General features: G+C 37.7%; 1 protein-coding gene across 1 annotated transcript in view; it reads right to left on the bottom strand.

Annotated features, from left to right (window-relative positions):
* Window positions 1-20,138, bottom strand: part of SH3RF3 (SH3 domain containing ring finger 3) — a 220,634-nt gene that overhangs the window by 76,558 nt on the left and 123,938 nt on the right. The window lies entirely within an intron of this gene.

Genomic DNA, 20,138 nt, shown 5'->3' on the forward strand with positions numbered 1-20,138 from the left:
TTTTGAGGAAACCCATTTCTCATCTCAGATTTCACTACAAAATAGTTTCGTTATGAGGCACCTACAAATTAAACTCCTGTTTCCTGCACTTTGGACAAAAACTGTCTCACATTATTTGCTAATCTGGACACCTATGCAAGAATGTTTCTGTTATACCCAACAGCTGTTTTATGAATTGAGACAATAAGATAATTATCATTCTCTCAATCCACTATATTTTATTTTTCTCTTGCTTCAGTGTTTTCAACTCTCCTTCTCTTTCAACAATGAGTGAATTTATACTCCCATTTGAAGATAATATTTTGATGGAACTGATCCATATGATCTTATGCTGCAAGAAAGTTCGCACTCGGGGTATATTTATATGTATCTATAAAATACAGTTGTGTTTAAAAGAGGCCCCACAATGATATACAAAAAGGTTCATTTACCTAAAATTTTGGATAGCACAAGAAACAGAAAACAACTTACAAATCCAACTCTACTTTTATGATGTATCAGCCATGGTTGAATATCTTTAAGTCTCTATATTTCAGCATTGGAATACACAAAAGGAAAACTATTAATTGCACAATCAATCAAGTAAGTACCATTTTCTGTATCTCTTTGCTGAGTGCACACTCAGAGATAAGCCCTGGTGTATGTTGTGTAAGATGTAAAACAAAACAACCAGAAATTTCCCTCCTTTCCAAGCTATTCCCTGCTTGTAAACTTGTTTTCCTCTCTTCCATTGCAATTTAATTGGCCACTGAATCTCTAAATTAGACAGAATTCTCTCCATTTTTCCTGTAGTTACTCTAATTAAAAAGAGACTCCTAGAAAATGTGGTTTCACATTAACGCAATTTGTCTACCAAAAAAACAAAACAAAAAAACCCACCAAGTAATTGATTAGTTGTATTGATTTCCCTTGGATTTCTTACATCAACAAAAAATAAAATAAGAGTGTGCATCTACTATGAATTTAAGTTTGTCATACAAACGATAAACAGGTAGAGAAGCCAAGGAAGTCTGATAATTTCTTGTATGTCAACATTGCAGAATGTTTCTTTTTTATTTTAATCAATCAATCCTGATAAGACAAACTGAAGGATTAGTACTTGGGGGAAAAGTAAAGGCCTAATGATATGCTGCGGATTCAATCATTGAGCATTTATATTTCAGCCAAGTCAAATGGCAACGCTTAAGAAAGAAACTACTAGCAAACAAACAACAATCACGAGGCAATTAAATGGTAACTAGGAGCCTGAAACCAATGAATTGATTGGTTAGTAGAAATCATTGTATGAAATCCAGTGCATCACTATCTTCTTTGCCTGTTTGAAAGTTTTCCGACCACCAAAGAGCTCTCAATTGTTTTATGCGCAATTCCTCTTATCCTCCAGTCCAGTGTGAAGGCTTCCTCAGCATTACTCTATTTTCTTAAAGACTTTTCTGTTTTCTTTTTAAATCTCCAGTACCTCATGTTTCTGTTTCAGCCTATCTTCTGCCTTGTTGGCTCAACGACTTTCTCTCCCCAGCTTAGCATGTTGCCACTTCTCTTTTTAACATGCTGTGATCCTTCTCATTAACCACCTCCTGTCTCAGTTCCTGATCTCCTCTGAACTTTTCCTCCCTCTCTTTTACCCACCCTTCCTGTTTTTCAGTCCACAGCTTCTTTACATACTTCTTTCTGCCAGCTCCTTAATTTCTTCATGCCTATTAGCTTCTTCTGCATCTTGGAACCTTTTTCCCAATTCTCACCCTACCACACAGGTGGGCAACAAGCTGAAGCTTAACCCAGACAGGTAGAAATCCCATGACTGAGAAGTATTTATGGTTTTAATGTTTTGTGTGAGCTGCCCAGAGTCCCCCATTGGGGGGAGATGGGCAGGGAGAAATTCAATAAATAAACAAACGGTAATCTGGAGATTTAGGGATTTTCTACAAGGATCAAATATTGCAATGTCTTTGGTGTCATCATCTACTACAGCAGCAGAAGACAGAAGTGCCTTTCCAGCACTGGTGCAACAATAGCAATTATTTATTCATTGGTTTATTTAGAGAATGTATAACTCAAACAATGCAACTCTGGGCAGCTTACAACAGAAAACAAACCAACATAAAAATAACAGCCTATAATGATCAGGAATAGGCAACCTGTCTGACATTAATCCTCTCCTGATGGGGACTTTATTCATCTCAGCCCCGATGCCCAGGGGAATAGCCAAGTTTTAAAGTCTATCTACAGGCCAGCAGTATTGGGGACAACTGAACAATGGGGGTGGGAATTATTTCAAAGGGCAGATGTCCCTACAGAAAAGACATGGCTTCTAGATTTCATCAGATGGCACTGTTTCAAGGAATGACCTAAAGCATGCCCACACTTTTAGAGTGGTTAGGTTCAACAGATATTCCAGAATAACTCAGTCCCATGCCATGTAGAACTTTATAGGTGATAAGAAGCACCCTGAATTGCACTTGAAAGGTGATAGGGAGCCAGTGCAGCTTATGAAATAGTGGTGTTACACAGGGACATTCCAAAGTACACAGATAACTATTTGTGCTGCTGCATTCTGGATGAATTATAGCTTCTAAATGGTCTTCAAGGGCAGCTCCATGTACAGCATGTTGCAATGGTCCACACTCTCAGCCAGGACATGAGTGAGAGCAAGCAGGGTCTCTGAATTTAGGAATAATGGTTCACAAAATGAAGTTGTGCAAAGGCCCCCCTGGCCACAGTTGCCACTTGCTCATTGAGCAGGAGTTGTGAATCCAGGAGGGCTGCACGCTACGACTGAGGGGAGAAGTGTAATCTCAACAAGAACCAAAAATGGAAAACTCCAGTTCCAGGATCTGGGATCTTTTCCTGTAAATTATAAATTATATTTACATTCTAACTGGGCTTCTTTATTGGCTCCTCCTGATGCTTCACAACAATATATCACATCCTTACTAATTGCAATAGTTGCCAAAGTATTTCTGGGCCCAAACTGCTAGTTTTGAACTTTAAACTTAATGTGCGCTCTCTTTCGTGCTTGCCTTATATTGCAGTCATTGGAGACCTTGCCCACTGTCCTACTGTTAAGTTCTGTAATGACTGGCATTCACACTGAAGGCCCACCTATAAAATTTCTTCCAAAATATGTATAATTGGTTTCCTCTGCTGTTGCTTGTAAAAAGCTTTATTATGTGAGCCCCATGGCTTTTTGCTAAAGAACAACTTGTTTATAGCATTTTTCTACCACTGATCCTGCCACCCTACCACTGACTCCACATAGACTCACAGAGGTCCGCACTTGTTATTACAGATGCTACATTTCCTTTAGTTTTGGTCTGGATTGCTTTGATTGGCCCAGCTCTTCAACTGGCTTAGAAGTGGTTTGTAATATTACGTTTATACTTTTATTGAGCTGTTGTCATTATAAGCAGCTCTGAGAAGACCGCCGTCTTGAAAAGTAGCTAAAAACACATTACAAATAATTAATAAATAAACCATTTCTTGAGCTTATTTATCTCAGGCCTAGTCCTACTTCAGATTAGGCTCTGAAGTCATTACTAGCCAATACAGCCAGACAAAATGTAGAAGGGGAACGAAAAGAGTAAGACATCCACAGTATGTCCGCTCAGCAATGAAACAATAAATGCCAGTACAAGGCATTAATAACTATTAAAACCGATAATGCTTATTTTGTGGCTCATTACTTGAGAAGCACTGGCGCAATTTCTCATTTTGTGAAAGAATATAAAGGAACACCTCCACATTCTGATAGATGCTTTACACAGGCGGTCAGGACAAGGCATATGGTTTCTGTCATTCATTACACCTTATTGGAAATCTCATCAGCTGTATCCAGAAGAGAGAGGGGGCTTCTTATTTAAATATATATTGAAATAATTTAAACCAGCAGAAACTGAGGAGGAGAAGCAAGGTAGAGAAACTGGCTGAACTGGGGCATTCACAATAGTATACGTAGTGTTTCACTTTCCTTCAGCTCTAGCTAAAAGGCACAGTTGTGATAACTGTTACATTACCACTGTGAAAAGCTGGAAGAATTCTGTGTAATTCAAAAGTTTTCTTAATTGCATGTCAATAGGAATCAGAAAAATAAAGCTCATCAGCTTATTAATTACATATATTCATTAATTATGCAGTTATTACGATGGAAAGGGCACTAATTTCTTACTATTTCCCTTCTTCCCATATCATACAAACTGCTCAGAATTATTGGAGCGTATCAGCAATTTTTCAACACTCTTCCATCAATAAAAAAATAGTCTACTTCCATTTGTCTAGAGAGAAAATCCTGCCATTGAATATGCCCAAAGATGCGGGGGGGGGGGGGGCTTGAAGGATTTCTGAGTTTGCACAGTTTGAAGGAGCTTTCCACTTGCTGATCCCAAATAAGCTTCAAGGAATGCCACCAAAGGAAAGGTTTGCACCTAGATGTGCATAAAAATGTATGCCACTCCATGATTCTTCAAAAAGGGATTGGCAAAACCCCCTATCTAAATAAAGATATATTTTCACAAGGCCACATTTTGGGAAAAGCTTACTGTCAGGCGTGGGCATTTCAATCCTGCTACAAAAGCAAGCATTTTTAAAATTTCCTTTACAACAATGGAAGATGGAGACAATAGTGTTTTGTCCAAGGGATATATTGTCATTAATATGTAAGTTCATTTTATAAGTAAATAAGTGTTTCATTAAAAAACATGTAAGCTAAAGAAAGACAAATTTGCTAAGTTTTTAACTGTGGATTCAGCTGACATATTCAAATCCTGTAGTAACAGTCTACTGTTTTAATCTTCTGTATATGAAATTCAGAATTAAAGGCACATGGCCTGCTGAATTCCTTCTTGTTTTAAAGATTTAGGGAGGGAAAAGGGAGACTAATTGAGCTTGTGCATGAAGCAAACATGAAGTTGCTGCAATGGCTGACATGTTGATGGCATTTATACAAAAAATACCCTATTATACTCCTGAAACATTCCATATGTGGACATGTGCATGCGGCTACACACAGAGAGATATATAATGAAGACTGAGTTCCATTTTCTCACTGCTCCTCAAATCCTCCTCAAAGACCTTAATTTAAGGGGTTATTTACATGTTTAATTTCTTTGGACATTTGTGAAGAGAAAGTTCCAATTTAAATGCATATGGAAAGTCCTTGCCCATTAAAAGTTCCTTACCAAATGTTCCAGATCATTTATTTGATGTATAAAGAAGGCAGCCCAAGTTGCTTATCAATGGTGTGCTAATACTGAATATAAACAATCTCTTAAATGGAAGAGCCATAGCACCAAAGGTTCAGCTTTGTCTTGACTTGTCATATTTAAACTGGACCTCAAAAGTTCCACTTCTCAAGGCAAAATTACAATTGTTTGAAAATTACATTAATAAGGGAAAACTAACAATATTGTGTCACAACTTATTTTGGAACAGCTCTATTGAATACATTGTGGAAAACCAAAGTGGTGTGCTGAAGTCTTCTCAAGGGCTATCAGATCACTTTGGTGCTGCAGTACTTAGCACATAAAATATCAATTATGGATAATTATTAGAATGTGTAATATATACCATTTCTTGGGCTCTTTCCTCTCTTTGTATAAAAGCTTCTGCTTTCTACATCCTCCAGTTACAGTGATCATTTCATGCATATGACAGTCTTCTATAACTCAAACCTTATTGAACAATAAATTTATTGAATTCTTAAAGTGTTACAGGATCTTTTGTTACTTATCTACCATAATCTATGTTATTTCACTGGATTTCAGTATTTACTTCTTTCAAACGCATAAAAGAATCTTAAAACTTTGTATAAATAAATTTTCTTGTATACTGTATCTACTAAGATACTCAAAACATTCAGAGTAAAATACTGCAAATTTCAAGTCCATGTGTTCTCAAATTCTATGCAAATAAATTAACCACACGTTTCCTTTCTCCTTCACTTTTGGCCACCTTTCCAACAACTTTTTTGCTAGTAACTCTTTATGTAGAAGTCATGTTTAATACATTCCAGCTGGTTTAGTAGTGAAATGGTGGTTCCCCAACTTGTATCAATGCATTAATATATAAATGTATAAATTGAGAACTGTTATTGCAAACAAAATGTAAGAAAAATAAATCTGGTGGTTGCAGAAATAACTTTGAGAAAATAAAATGTCCTGAAAACACTTTAAAATATAACAAAACTTCTTAATGGCCCTCAAATCAAGATTTCAGGTTTGAATTTTTAAAGAATAGTGTGTTTTTTAAGTTGCAGAAATCAGTTACAGAATTAAAACATTATACAGAACCAGTACAGTGCAGTTTAGTAGACTGAAGTAGTGGTCAGAGTTGTACTGTAGGTACACAGTTACCAAATTCCCATCTAGTATGAAGCTTCTTCTGTTACTTTAAAACAGTTACTCTCTTCAGCGGAGCTAACCTCACAGTACTGAGGGGATGAAGGGGACAAGGAAAAACACCATTTGGGGTTTTTTGGTGGAAGAGCAGAATAGAAAATGCAAATAAATTAATAAATGTCCTGACTGCATGGAGTCCATCAACTGTAATTTGATACCAATTACATTGTGAAGTTTATATGCAAATTATGTTAATTTATGCAGTTCAACGGTATGAAAAACAGAGAACATGGCCAAGAGCTGATTTCTGATGTGCTACATTCTGGACTGAATTATGGCAGTGGATTGTCCCTGCCCCCCTCCAAATCTTTAACTGTGCAACTCCCATCTGTTTAGTGTATGCCATAAATGCTATGAACATTTTGGAGTCAAATTATGTTTTGGTTTTCCAAAAACTGTTAAGCATTATCTTCAGTGCAACTGCATATTTGTGCAGTGATATAGTTAGAGTTTGGCTTTGTGTTCTCCACTGGGAGACAACTGATTCCCTAACCCAACCATTTGTTACTCTAGCAGCTCCAAGAAAAGTATGGGGTAGATAAAGAACACAGATTTGGCAATGGAGTGCTATCAAAACAGTTAATTGAAAAGATCTTCATATTTATTAACTGAGAAGCTACTTTGTATGATTCTAATGCTTGTTCAGAGAGAAAGAACATTAAATTTGATTAAGATCTGTTGAAGACAGACCATAAGTCATGAATTTCAGCCCACCAGAGTCTCAATTAAAGATTTGCTTGTTTTGCTGACTTGCCTGAGACTACAAAATACAGACTGGTGGTACTCTTTTGAACATCTGGCAACTCTCTGTAGCAATGATATATTCAGAATAATATGTGTGTGTATGTATTTATCTTTTAGTCCTTAGTTTGCTTACTTAATCTGTTTCTCCTAATAGAAGCCTTTGCTTCTTTATTTCCTGGGTAACTTCTGATCCTGTTCTTTCTGGATTCTTTCTTATTGTAAAAATCATGGTACCCTTGTAGTAAATGGTTTATGTTGCCATTTCACTACTGTGTATTATGCTCTACGGATCAAAAGGCCTTGTAGTGGTATTTTCAAATAGCTGACAATTTGCTAGTATGCTGAGCCTGGATTGATGGATCAAAAGTAGGGCTGCATCACGGTTACCATCCTGCTAAAAATGGAACAGATCTTTTTTAATACCCTTTGGAATGCTCCATGCTGAAACAGGGGTCAGGACTGGGCATTTAGTCTACATATCTCTAGATTATCAATCAAATCTTTATTATGGTCATAGACCAGCATAAGGAGGGTGGGGTACAGTCAATAAAAACTATAGAAGATACATTAGAGTCTAAAAAAATTATGAAAAGCTAAAAGATATAAAACTATATGTATTAAAACAAAGTATATATAAAAAACAAGAGTCTAAAAGAATCTAAGAGGAGGGGTAGGAGCATTAGATGGGTATAGGGGAGTATGAAGGTTAGTATGTGGAAGTCTTCAAATTATGGAGCATTCTAGTATGGTGAACTAGATGCTTATTAAGTCTAGTTTATGGCATAGGTCATCATCCAATGAATTTTAAGCGCTGCTGCACAGAACTTGGCAACATTATATGTTGTAGCAAGGTTGGTATCTGAAAGCAGCAGGAAGGTGTAGAATTATCCCGTGTGCCCTGGGTGTTAATGCAGTAATGGTGAGATGAGGCTAGTATGAATGTCTTTGTAGTACAGGCACTGGAGAAGCACATGCTCTGTTGTTTCTGTGTGTCCAGAGTCACAGGGGCACTGTCTCTCTGGGTAAGGAATCTTCCTGTATCAGCCTTCAAGGACATCTGAGGAGAACACATGACATTGTGCCTGAGTAAAGGCCCTCTAGTGTTTAGGGACTTTGAGTTTAGTTAAGTACATCATAGAGGAGGCAGAGTACCTGTTGGATTCACTGGCAATAAAGGTTGGGGACCTGGCTAGATCCAACTGGCGCTTAAACAGTCTGCTACACACTATTTAATGAGTGCTATGCCCTGGTCATATCCCATGCTGAGTAGAAGACCGGGAGAGAAGCCCAAGAATGAGATTGTAGTTGTCGCTACCTGTTTCCATGTGGATTGAAAATCATCACTCATAGTTAATGGGGCAAGGCCAAGGGGAAAAAAAGGAGAGTATGAGCCAACAGTTGAGTATGGTCACCCACACTCTAGTCTCCACTTTCATGAGGCCTGTCTCTAGTTTCAGGGTGGCATTAGAGACACATTTTGGGACTTGAAGGGCCAATCTTAGAAATTTGGATTGTACAAGTTCTAATGGTGCAAAATTGGTGAAGGGGCCCAGCTGGGCACAATAAAGAAGTTGTGTTATTGGCTTGGCTTTGAATCATTTGAGTGCTACAGGTATTAAAAAAAAAAAAGTACTTAAGCCTGTAAGGTTTGCCCCGTTCGACAGAGAAACTCTCGTGACACGTGTGGTTCACAAAGAAGGTTTACTCATGCGTAACGTAGTAGTCACAAGCAAAGCCAGGACTGGCTTGGTACAATTGCATCACTTGTTATATTCTCCCCTTCCCGCGTTTTTTTCCCGCCCCGCGATCACGTTGCAGCTGCGGATTATGGGCCCCCAATAATCCCCCTTGATTGTTCATGATGGCAGGATCGGTCAGGGTCTATTGTCCTTGATTGCCAGTCCCCCTCCGGCTGGGTTGGTTCCTCCCCGTTACGTGCAAGCCCGCGGGTTCTGTGCTGCGTTGCGATCTTGTTTCGCTGCCTGCGGCCCCGTTCATTGCTGGCTCGCGCCGTTATCAGTTTATAGTTAAAAGCTTCCGCTGCGGTTTTCCGGTTTGGCTGGGCGCAGGTGGCCCGTTAATTAGCGGCGCTTTCAGTTCCTCTTTTCCCTGCTAGCTACCGCCGGTGGATTCCGCATGGTCTGGCTGCGAGCTTCCCTGAAGCCCCGTGCTGACCGAACCTGACAAAGCCTACATGTATATGAAATTACTTTTGCCACCATCAGAAAGACTGGTTTTTTGATTGGAGCAATGTGGTATAGCCATTAGGAGGCAAAAGCCTTCATGGGTAACTGATTAAAATCTTGTCAGTTCAGGGCAAGCAAGCCTGCTACAGAGAACTAATCAACTAATTAAGGTCACAGAGCTGAGCTGGTTAACTTGTGGTTAGCACTTATTAGGGAAGTGCTGCAGCACTGGGAAAAGCTGCTCAGGAAGAAATAGCTTGTTAGATACTCAGAAATCTGGACAATATTTGATTTTAAGGCTATGCTTGCTGGACAGAGGACATGTCCCCTTCTTGCCGGACTTCTGGTAACCCTAATCCTGCCAGATGCATGAAAACAGATTTCTGAAATATTGGGGGAAAAAACAACCACCTTAGGGCTCCAACTAAACTGAAGCAAAAACTGGAATTAAAATGATTGGAGGTACTTAAATAGCAAAATGTTTGGAATTGCTGGGTCTTGTATTCAAAGTACTAATTCCTTCAACATAACTATATCCCTCACAAATAATTCCTCTAGTGCCAGCATTCTTTCAAGTGCTGGACTTTCACAGTCAGATCAACATTAAAGCAAACCAAAAATCTTTCCCTTCCCATTTCAGATAGACTTTTATATCTAGATACAGCAGTAGTAAGTTGTTTCCTACAGGTCAAAAACATCAAGATGGTGCTGCAGTTGTGTGGTCAAAACCTTGCCCCTTTTTATGTGCATCACACATGCAGTGCATGTAAGAAGGAGCAGGGCTTCAATTGTACGGTTGCTGATGCACTTCTGGCTTTTTTGGCCTACTCAGTTGGCCTGCTTGGAAATGTGTGCATTACATTATACTGCCAGTCAAAACAAAAGAAAATAAATGTTTAATTCCAAAAAACCAATAATAACTTTTCTTTCTGTTCTCAAAGCAAAGTATTTTATGCACCATTATGGAGTCAAATAAATAACTGAATTGTGGAGTCCTTGGGGTTCTCTGAGCTTGGTTGTTTTCTTGCAAACGTTTCGTTACTCGGCTAAGGTAACATCTTCAGTGCTAGAATGGAATGGGGTTTGCTCTCTGTTTATATACTGTGGCATGCCCTACCAGTGTTGGTGGGGGTTTTGTTTTATTTTTTCCCTCTGGTAGTTCCTCGATTAGGGTATTGTTTACTGCTTGATTGTATGTCTGGTGATAATCTTGGTATTAGTCTCTGCTTATCTGGGTGATGATTGCTGGTGAGGAGATGTTCTGGTCTTTTGTTTTCCTTTCTATTGTCTCTTTTGAATAGTGTGTAGACGTTGTTTATCTCTATGTGCCTGTTGATGGCTGCCTTGTCTGAATACCAAGCTTTCAAGAATTCCCTCGCATTTTTGGATTTAGCCTGGTCTAAGATGCTGACAGTTTCCCAATTGAAACTATGGTTAAGTCTGTCCATGTGTTGTGAGATTAAGGAGTTTTCATCATGTCTTCTGATTGCTAATTGGTGTTCATGGATGCGCTCTGCAAGCCTTCTGCCTGTCTGTCCTACATAGTGGTTGTTACAGTCCTTACACTGTATGTTGTAGATGACTCCTGTTTTTTCTTCTTGGGCTACTGGGTCTTTTGGTTTGCTTAAGATGTTTTGGAGGGCTTTAGTTGGTTTGTGTGCTACGGAGATGCCATGTGGTTGTAATACTCTGTTGGTCGTTTCTGAGACGTTTCTGGTGTATGGAAGTGTTATCCTTTTCATAGCTTATGTTGGTTATGTTGTAGTAGGTTGAATGGTCAGGCACTTTTTGATAAAGTTACGTGGATATCCATTTTGTTGGAAGATGTCGTATAGGTGGTCTGTTTCCTTTTTCTGCTTTGCTGGCTTGCTGCAATGTGTTTGTGCTCGTTTGAATAATGTTCTTACACAGCTCCTCTTGTGGGAGGTTGGCTTGCTACTTTGGTAATGGAGTACTTGATTAGTGTGGGTTGTCTTTTGATAGACTTGGTTTCTAATTTGCTGTTGTTTCCTCTGCTGATGAGGATAGCCAGGAAGGGTAGCGTGTTGTTTTCTTCCTCTCTGGTGAATTTTTTTCCTTTGAAGATGTTGTTGATGGTTTCACGTGTCTTCTCTAGTTGTTCCTTTTTTATTATAACAAAGTGTCATCTATGTACTTGATCCATACTTTAGGTTGTATGTGTGGAAGTGCTATAGTTTCTAGGCATTGCATTACAATCTCTGCTGTGAGTCCTGACAGTGGTGATCCCATGGGTGTGCCTCTGATTTGTTGGTATTTTTGTCCATCAAACTGAAAATAGGTAGTGAGGCAGAGGTTGATGAGGTCCACGATTCTGGGTATTTTGATCTGGATGTATTTGGTTAGGTCAGGTGTGTTGTGTAGTATTGTTGATATGGATTCTTTCGCTAGTTCTGGGTTTATGGATGTTTTAGGATGTAAAGAGTGCTGTGACATCAAAGAGACCATAATTTCATATTCATCTATGTGTACATCTTTGATTTTCTGGAGGCAGTGTACTGAGGAGTTGATAGAATATTCACTCTTCTCTGTGAAATGTCCAAGCCTTTTTGTCAGTTCTTTCGTTATGTTGTATGTCTCCAAGCTCAGAGAACCCCAAAAACTCCACAGTTCAACCCTGAGCTACACATATTCTTGTCTATTGAAATAACTGAATTTTCTGAGACAGTGTCTATTTTTATCCATAGATGGCTGTATAAGAATACCCCCCCCCCAATAATTTATATACAGCTAACATGGATCTTCACAATCAGTACAGTAGCATCAATTTGTGGAGTCACAAATTTTTACTTGGTATTACTGGTGGGGATAATGACTATGTGACAGATCATTGGGTGTTACATGCTATTAAGATCAAGGCAAGCATTTTTTAGTAGCTTCCTGTTTGCAAATTCCCAAAGACTCAAAATCAGTCTACTGAATTTACTGTTCTTTACCATATTTAAAGAGAATGAAGAGAAAATGAGCACCGCTGCAGTAAAAGTGAAAAACCAGGATAACCTGGAGATATGAAATGCTTGCCAGAAGTCTGAGGACTCTGATAATCCCCATGTGAAAGACTGTTGATATCTAGAACATTGAAATGATTGCAGTTCAGGCTACATGGACAACATTTTATCACTGTTAATACCCAATCATCACAAATGTTTCTATTTAGTTTATATATAACAAGTGATTTCTTATCACATAATGGCTTGTGTTAAACTTTTTATATAAGTGATAGTCCTAAGGCATATGGGACAAGTCGTCTTTATTGTCTAACCCTAACCCAGCAAAAAAAGATATCACTAATAGGAGTTAAAGCAATATTTCCCTTTGTGGGAATAGGTCATGTGGTCCAATCTTAAACAAACAAACAAGATCAGAACATACTATTCCATTATGGCTAAACAAACATCCAAGTAAAAATATTGTGAATCTACACTTAATTCCTGATATAATAAGCTGAGGAAGGAGGTGGATTTATAAAGCCATCTGGAAAGTGGAATAGTGGAAGACACAATGAAGGATGGGAAGCACAATCAGGTTGAACCCAACAATTTCCATCTAATCCATATTCAACTTGAGCGATGGGAGGAGAAGCTAATAAGACATTCTGTCTTGGTTGACTGCACATAGTTATCAAAAGCCACAGAAGAGAGCTAGGCCTAGATAGACGAATGGACCATTAATGCTTCTTTATTCAATCATCAACTGTTTTTAAGCACAAAGAAGATTTACTGTCTGTTGATATCACAAAGGAAGAATTTCAGAACTCAGACAAAAACTTGTATATAGATTTTGCTGCATTGCAGCTGATCCATAAATTGGATCTTGAAGTTGCTAATTTTTGTGCTAAAACATGGAGATTATATTTCCATTTCAAAGACTTGGAACTTAACATAGCCACTGTATTTGAGTTATGGGGTAAGAATAGCTGAGCTTCTCTTTGACAGAAATGCTTCTGAAACAGTTGTATTACTGTATTACTACATAGCGGATATCATTTGCACAGAGTTCATGTAGAATGTGTGTTTCACTGATCAACTTGCTCTGTATCTTGAGAAAGTAAGATCGATCAGTTTCAGCATAAGCTATTCATATTGCAAGTAATCAGAGTTTCCAACACTTTTTCATTTTGTGAAATATGTGGTAATTATCTAAGACAGTAAAGCTTTCTGTGGAGATATTTTCAGCATAGTTGGAAAAAATACAACTGAGGCTAGAAGTTCCTTGGGGAAGTCAACAGAAGAATATGCTATAGCCAGATCTTATGCAGAATAAGACTCTGCTATGCATTTAGAAAGGGCACTTTGCAAAGCTCATTACTATAGATGAATGAAACATCTCTTTACAAAGCATTAAAGCAGAACAGTTCACAGCAATTGCTTTGAAGGCTTTCTGTTTGTCCATGTTTGTGCATGTGCAGCTGCTTTGCTAGCAATTCCAGTGAAGAAGTTGTCTGTGCATGCACATCGTTGAGCCAGCCTTTGGTCATGCCCAGCCTTCTGCAGAAGGTGGATATTTTAACTCTTCGGAGATATTTCACTCAAGGCAATGTGCTTTCCAAAGTGCCATCTTCAAATGCTTTGTACAGATGCAGAAGATACAGATTTTAGAAACATTCTCTGTGTAACTATGGCCAAATTTATTTATTTAAGACATTTGGCTATGCTGAATGATCACCAACCACTGAATTAAATCATAAACCACATTTGTCCATGTACAAATACTTCTAGGCAAAGAAGCAAGCTTCTTAAGAATTTCTTTAAGTAGGTCAGTGGCAAACATTAACTCAGCTCTAGTTACCTCTTACTCATGATTTAGATATATTCATTAGTTTGGAGCTACTTTTCCTTCATTGGGGGGAAAAAAAACTGCTTCAGACCCAGTCAGATCACTCATTATTTAGACATTTTTATTGATTAAAATGAAAATTATTTAGAATAATTTAATCTAGATAAAGAGTTTCATTGCAGCTTTGAGGCAACCTTTGAAAACAAAACATTATTTTGGACAAGAAAGCCTTTCACTCGAACACTTAAGCAACTCTGGCAAATAAAATATTATTTTGAATGAGAAATGCTAAATAAACAAGCATGTTACATAAATATTTATGAAGGCAGAGCATTTTCTTCAGCAATTATTTAAAATAATAATACCCTACTTCATGGTCAAGAAGCTTCTCTTATATCCTGGCCATTCTCACAGCCCTCTTCCTATTTTCACTTCTGGGGCCACGTGAAAAGGGAACCTTTCAGAATTGAAATAATGGCCATAGTGATCTGTGAGCCAACTGCTCCATCTCTGCAGTTCCAGAGGTACAGAGAAGGATACAGGAGGAGGAACTATTTTAGAGATTGCGTGGTAGCAACAACATAGAAGCAGAGATTTACTATGATGTGATTTCTATAGCAGGGTACAGCTGGATAAATCAAGACTGTTGGCTATGTAATATTTTGCTCAAAATATTTTATTGCCTGTAGTAAAATACCCCATTTCAAAGTTGAAGTGGAAGGTTGTAACTAACATCTCAAGTAAAAACATAGTAAATAATCAACAATTTAGTCTCCATTCACGACACCCAAAATTAGTTGCCCGAGATGGTTGTCTTAATCTTCCTAATTATAGGTCTGCCCATGCTATTTTATTAACTCTCAGATTCACACTGGTAAATGTATTTCTGGGCTATAGTACTGCAGATTGCAAAGTGTATACGTGTATACATATAGGTGCGGTTAACCTGCATGCAGAAAATGACAAGGAGAAGACACAGCTGGAATCCTCCTCCTGTTTGATACTGATGCTTAATGTTTTACATTGGAGATATGTGTATGTGTGTGTATATATATATATATGTACACACACACACACACACACACACACATGGATATGGATGTTTCCTCACCTGAGTGCACACTTGCTAGCTACATTGGAACAGTCCAGATTAGGTTTAGCAATCTTCTATACTACTGTACTTTCCAATGACATCAAGATATAAGTTTATCATCTCAGCGAGAGCTGGTGTGGTATACTGGTTACGGTGCTGGACTAGGACCAGGAAATCTCAGATTTTATTCTGCCCTTAATCACAGAAGCTCACTGGATGGCTTGAGCCACTCACTCACTCACTCACTCTCTGCCCACCCTCACTTACGGAGTTCTTGTGGGGACAAAAACAGGAGAAGCGACGTAGTCTACCTAGAGTTCCTGAATGAAAGGTGGTATAAAAATTAAATAAATACAAGCTTCATTTTAATGCCATTGTGGCAGCATTTTATTATTTCTACTGTTTCATTTTTCTATTGTTTTGCTATGATTATTGTATTTATTACACTGATTTTTATATATAAACTGCTTTGTTTTTAAATAAAAAGTGGTATAGAGATATTGTAAATAAATATGTAAAATGCAAAGGATATACTACTGTAACTGATTCCATCATAATCCATAGAAATAAAATATCAACAGATCTTCTCTTTCCACTATTAAACAAACATTATAGCTTGTGTTGATTGTACTACAGTGCATCTGCTGAAGTCCACTGCATTTCACTGCATATAGTGATATCAATATATTCTGATAGTACTTTGGCTGGCAAGATGTCACAAGATATACTGTACATCTCTAGATACATATTTTCCAGAGCAGTCTGATGAGTCAAGTGTTCAAAATTTGTAACTGGTACACTGTGGCTGTTTTATGATTTTATCATCCATCCCTCCATCTGTCTTATATATATTCATTTACTCATTCATTCTTGGGAAATGATTTAATTACCTTCACAGCTCATGTCCATGAAAAAATTTATCTTTGCACTTACATATACTATTGTCTTCTTGCCCAGAAATTCATAAAGTACATTCTTTAAGTACCCTCTAGACATTTTTATAAAGCAGTATTAATGGTTTCCTTGACATCAGATTATCAAAAAGTACCAGCTAAAGTTGCCAGAATGTCTGATAGCCTCAGTTAAGAGGTTTCTTTTCTGAAGCAAAAAACTTTGTTTACTTTGGGGTTTTGTTGCAAAGCTCAACTAAAGGAATAAATTCCCATAACACTGAGTGAATATATACAGCTGAATTGTATTTAGCAGTGTAACAATTAGCTTGCTTAAATCTAGATATTAAAATGACAGCATCTCTTTATTTATAGGATAGCTATTAATACCTTCTAATGCAATTTTGGCTCATTGATAAAAGGATATTTGGCTTAGTCAATGAGAGAATACAGTATTCATTCATATCACAGGAAATGCATGGCTTAGAATGTAAGAAGTGCCTTGCTTCATCAGTCAAGATCCAGCAACTTCAGTATTATGTTTGCTGGAGTCATCCAGATGTCTGGAAGTTCATAAGAAGCATATGAAGTTAACAGCCTTCTATAAATTTATTTCTAACATAAGGTGTGGGAGGGAAAAAATATGCTTGAATAGATCTCACCTTGGCTTTGTATGTGAAAGCTACATCTTGTCCAAGTTCCTCCCACAACCATTTGCCTTAGGTGCCAGGAGACTGTGGGAATTCTTTGCTGACCATCTCATATTGTTTTCTTCCTTTCATTAATGCAGGGTTGCACAAAACATACATATCCATTACTAATATGGCATGTAGTCCAACTTGCAACTGGGAATCCTTACCTCTGAATTCTTAATGCTCATCATGAGCTGACACAAGCTATATTCCTTCTCTCTTGCAGTTTACTGCTTTCCATCAGCTAATTAGCTGGTTGATCTTGTCTTCTCATTACTACATAACATTAATATTTCAAGGATTATATAGCCACTGAAGGTGGTATTGTTTAGTTTAATACCTACAACCAGTTGATCTTCAGAGATCTTAAAAATAAAAGAAAAATAGAAGGGGCTATTTACACCACCAAGTCCAACTACCCTTCTCTGTACAGGAATTCAAATTAAAACACTCCAGAAGAGATGGCTATCTAGCCTCCTCTTCAACACATTCAATACTGACTCTACCATTAAGAATGCTTTTCAAATGAATCTTACTTCCTGTAATTTCCATTATTCTGTATCCTGCACCCTGGAGCAAAAGGTAACTGTTTCTAACTTTCTTCTCTGTGACTTCATTTCAGATATTTGAGAGTGTTACCATAGTTCACAAGGCTAAACATACCCAACTTGTTCAATCTCTCTTTATAAGTCTTCGTTTCTAATCCCTTGATCATCCTTGTTGCTATTCTCTAAAACTTTTCCTATTTCTCTGAATTGTTAGTTGGCTTCCAGAACTGGAAAAAGAACCTGACATAGGATGTGACCAAAACAAAACAGAGTGATGACTTCTGCTGATGCAGCCACAGTGCAGCTACATCACGTTACTGGCTCATATTCAATTTGCAGTCAACTACTCTTTCAAGATTGCTTTTGCAAATACTATTGCCAAGTCATCCCATACCTGACCATTTAATTTTTGTTTCCTAACTGAAGAATTTGCATCTGTGTCTGTTAAATTTAATTAGGTGGCTTTCAGGCAATTTCTCCAACCTATCAAAATAATTTTGGATCTTGTTTTAGTCTTCTTAAACATCAACTATCCCACCCAATTTTATATCATCTGCAAATCTGAAAACTCTTCCCCCTACCTCCTCATCCAAAGCATGGATGAAAGTACTGAAGACCCAAAATCGATCCTTGTGGCATCCCATTTGATCTTCTCTCCAGTGTCATGAGGAACCCTTGTTGAATACTCTTCAAATATGATTTTCAAGCTAGCTATGTATCCACTTCACCCTGGCATCCAGCCCATATCCAACTAGCTTGCTAGTCAGTGTATCATGGGATGCTGTCCAATGTTTTGCTGAAGTACCATATATTATGTTTACAGCAGTTCCTCTGTCTATTAAAGAAATGAGTAAGATTAGTCTGGGAAATTGCATAGTTTTCAAGGTGCTTACCAATCAAACTCTTTGAACTGCTCTAGAATCTTTCCAGGTATCATTGTCAGGCTGACATCTTGACTTTATGGATCTTCCTCCCCACCCTTTTAAAGATGGGACAATGTTTGTTTTTCTTCAGTGATCTGGCACTCCATCTAGTTCAACACATGTGTGTTCAGCCAAACCATCAGCTAGTATTTTTGAAGGCTGATGCTGGCAAGTTTGGAAGCAAAGAGTCTGATACCAGAGAAGTCTATTATTAAAACACAATGCAGATGCCCTCCAATCAAATGTGAAAAACTAGCAGCAAGAAGACCATTACCACTTAACGGTAGGAGAAAGAGATGCAAGATTAAAACCCTGGGGCTGTTACAAATAGAAGGCTTCATGGCTCAATTTTGCAGTAGCTGATCTACTTCACTATTAGTTCTTCTTGTATCCACAGTAAACGTGGGTTTGATTTTCTAGAGAGATTTATTGCCAAGCCTTGGATAAAGCTCTGATAATATGCTAGGTTGCAGTTCACTTCAAGATTTGAACTCATTCAAAAAGGCATTGACCATGTTGATCCTGACCACATTTCTATCAATCTCATGCTTCAATCTTGTCCTTTAATCATGTCTTTCACTAATTTCTGGTGGAATATGTAGCCATTTTTATTGGAGAAAACTGGACCAATGAAAAGAATTGAGTAGCTCTGCCTTTTCTTTTTACCTGCCAGCATTTTGCCACCTAAACTGAATAAATTATGTCCTGATTTGTTTCCTTTTCTTTTCCTTATATCCATTCCGAGGTTTTCCTGACACCAGCTTCATTGTTTTATGTTATACACCTGTACTCATCTTTTGGGACTTGGCCCTTTCCATTTCCTGTATGCATCCTCTTTTGTTTTCGGATCCTCACATTGGCTTCTTTTGCTGTCATCATGTTTTTCCTATTTATTGGAATTGCTTGCAACTACGCCTTTAGAATCTGTTTCTTAGGAATAGATCCTGAGCATCTTAACCCATTAACTTACCTTGCCGTGAGAACCTACTTAACATTGTTCTGAGTTTATTAAAATATACTTTTTTATAAGCAATATATGTATTTGACTACGTGTAGTTTTAGTTTGCCTTAAAATCAATAATTCCAGCATTACATCACCACATTTCCCAATGTTCTTGTTACTTCCACTTCCTTAGTTAAGTTTATTCTATTGTTTAGATATCAAGTCAAGGATAGCTGATCCTCTTGTGCCATTCTCTACCCTCTGAAGAAGAATGTTGTCAGCAAGGCAAGTCAGGAATTTCTGGAAGGACAAGCCTGACAGAGTTTGCCTCCAACAAATGTCTTATCACTGTCACTTCATGCCTCTGAAAGACTTGAAATTTGCCTTTGGAAGGCATCATTCACATCTTCTCTTTGGTTGGGAGTGGAATAGTAGTCACCAACAATTGTATTACTTTTGTTTCTCCACTTGTTTAAACCAGAAATTTTCTATAGCACTGCCATTTGATTTTCTTTCATTTGGCTTTCTGAGCAGGAATAGATGCCATTAACATACAATGCAATTCCTCCTCCGTTTCCATTCCTTCTCTTCTCTCTACACATACATTCTGAAGTTCATGCTCTTATGTAGATCAATGGAGATTTGTCCCATTGGACAACTAGGCTTTTATCTCTTAAAAAGTATGACTGAATTACAATAAATGTATTTTTAAAAAATGCCTTGTTGAAAGACACAACAATAGTATGTAGTATTCCTTGCATATTTGTTCTTGTTTAAGAGGAATGATCTGCACAATTAGAAATTCAATATATCTATGTTTCTCAGCTATCATAATTTTTTCTTTTTCCTTTTAACATTTCTAGCCATAACAATTGGAATGTTAAACATATTAACAGTTAAATGTAACCAGCTTCAATACCATTTAAATTACAA

Source organism: Python bivittatus, unplaced genomic scaffold (assembly GCF_059951505.1).
Source record: "Python bivittatus isolate LINGU-HERP-01145 unplaced genomic scaffold, Pbiv_v1 ctg000060_np1212, whole genome shotgun sequence".
NCBI lineage: Eukaryota > Metazoa > Chordata > Lepidosauria > Squamata > Pythonidae > Python > Python bivittatus.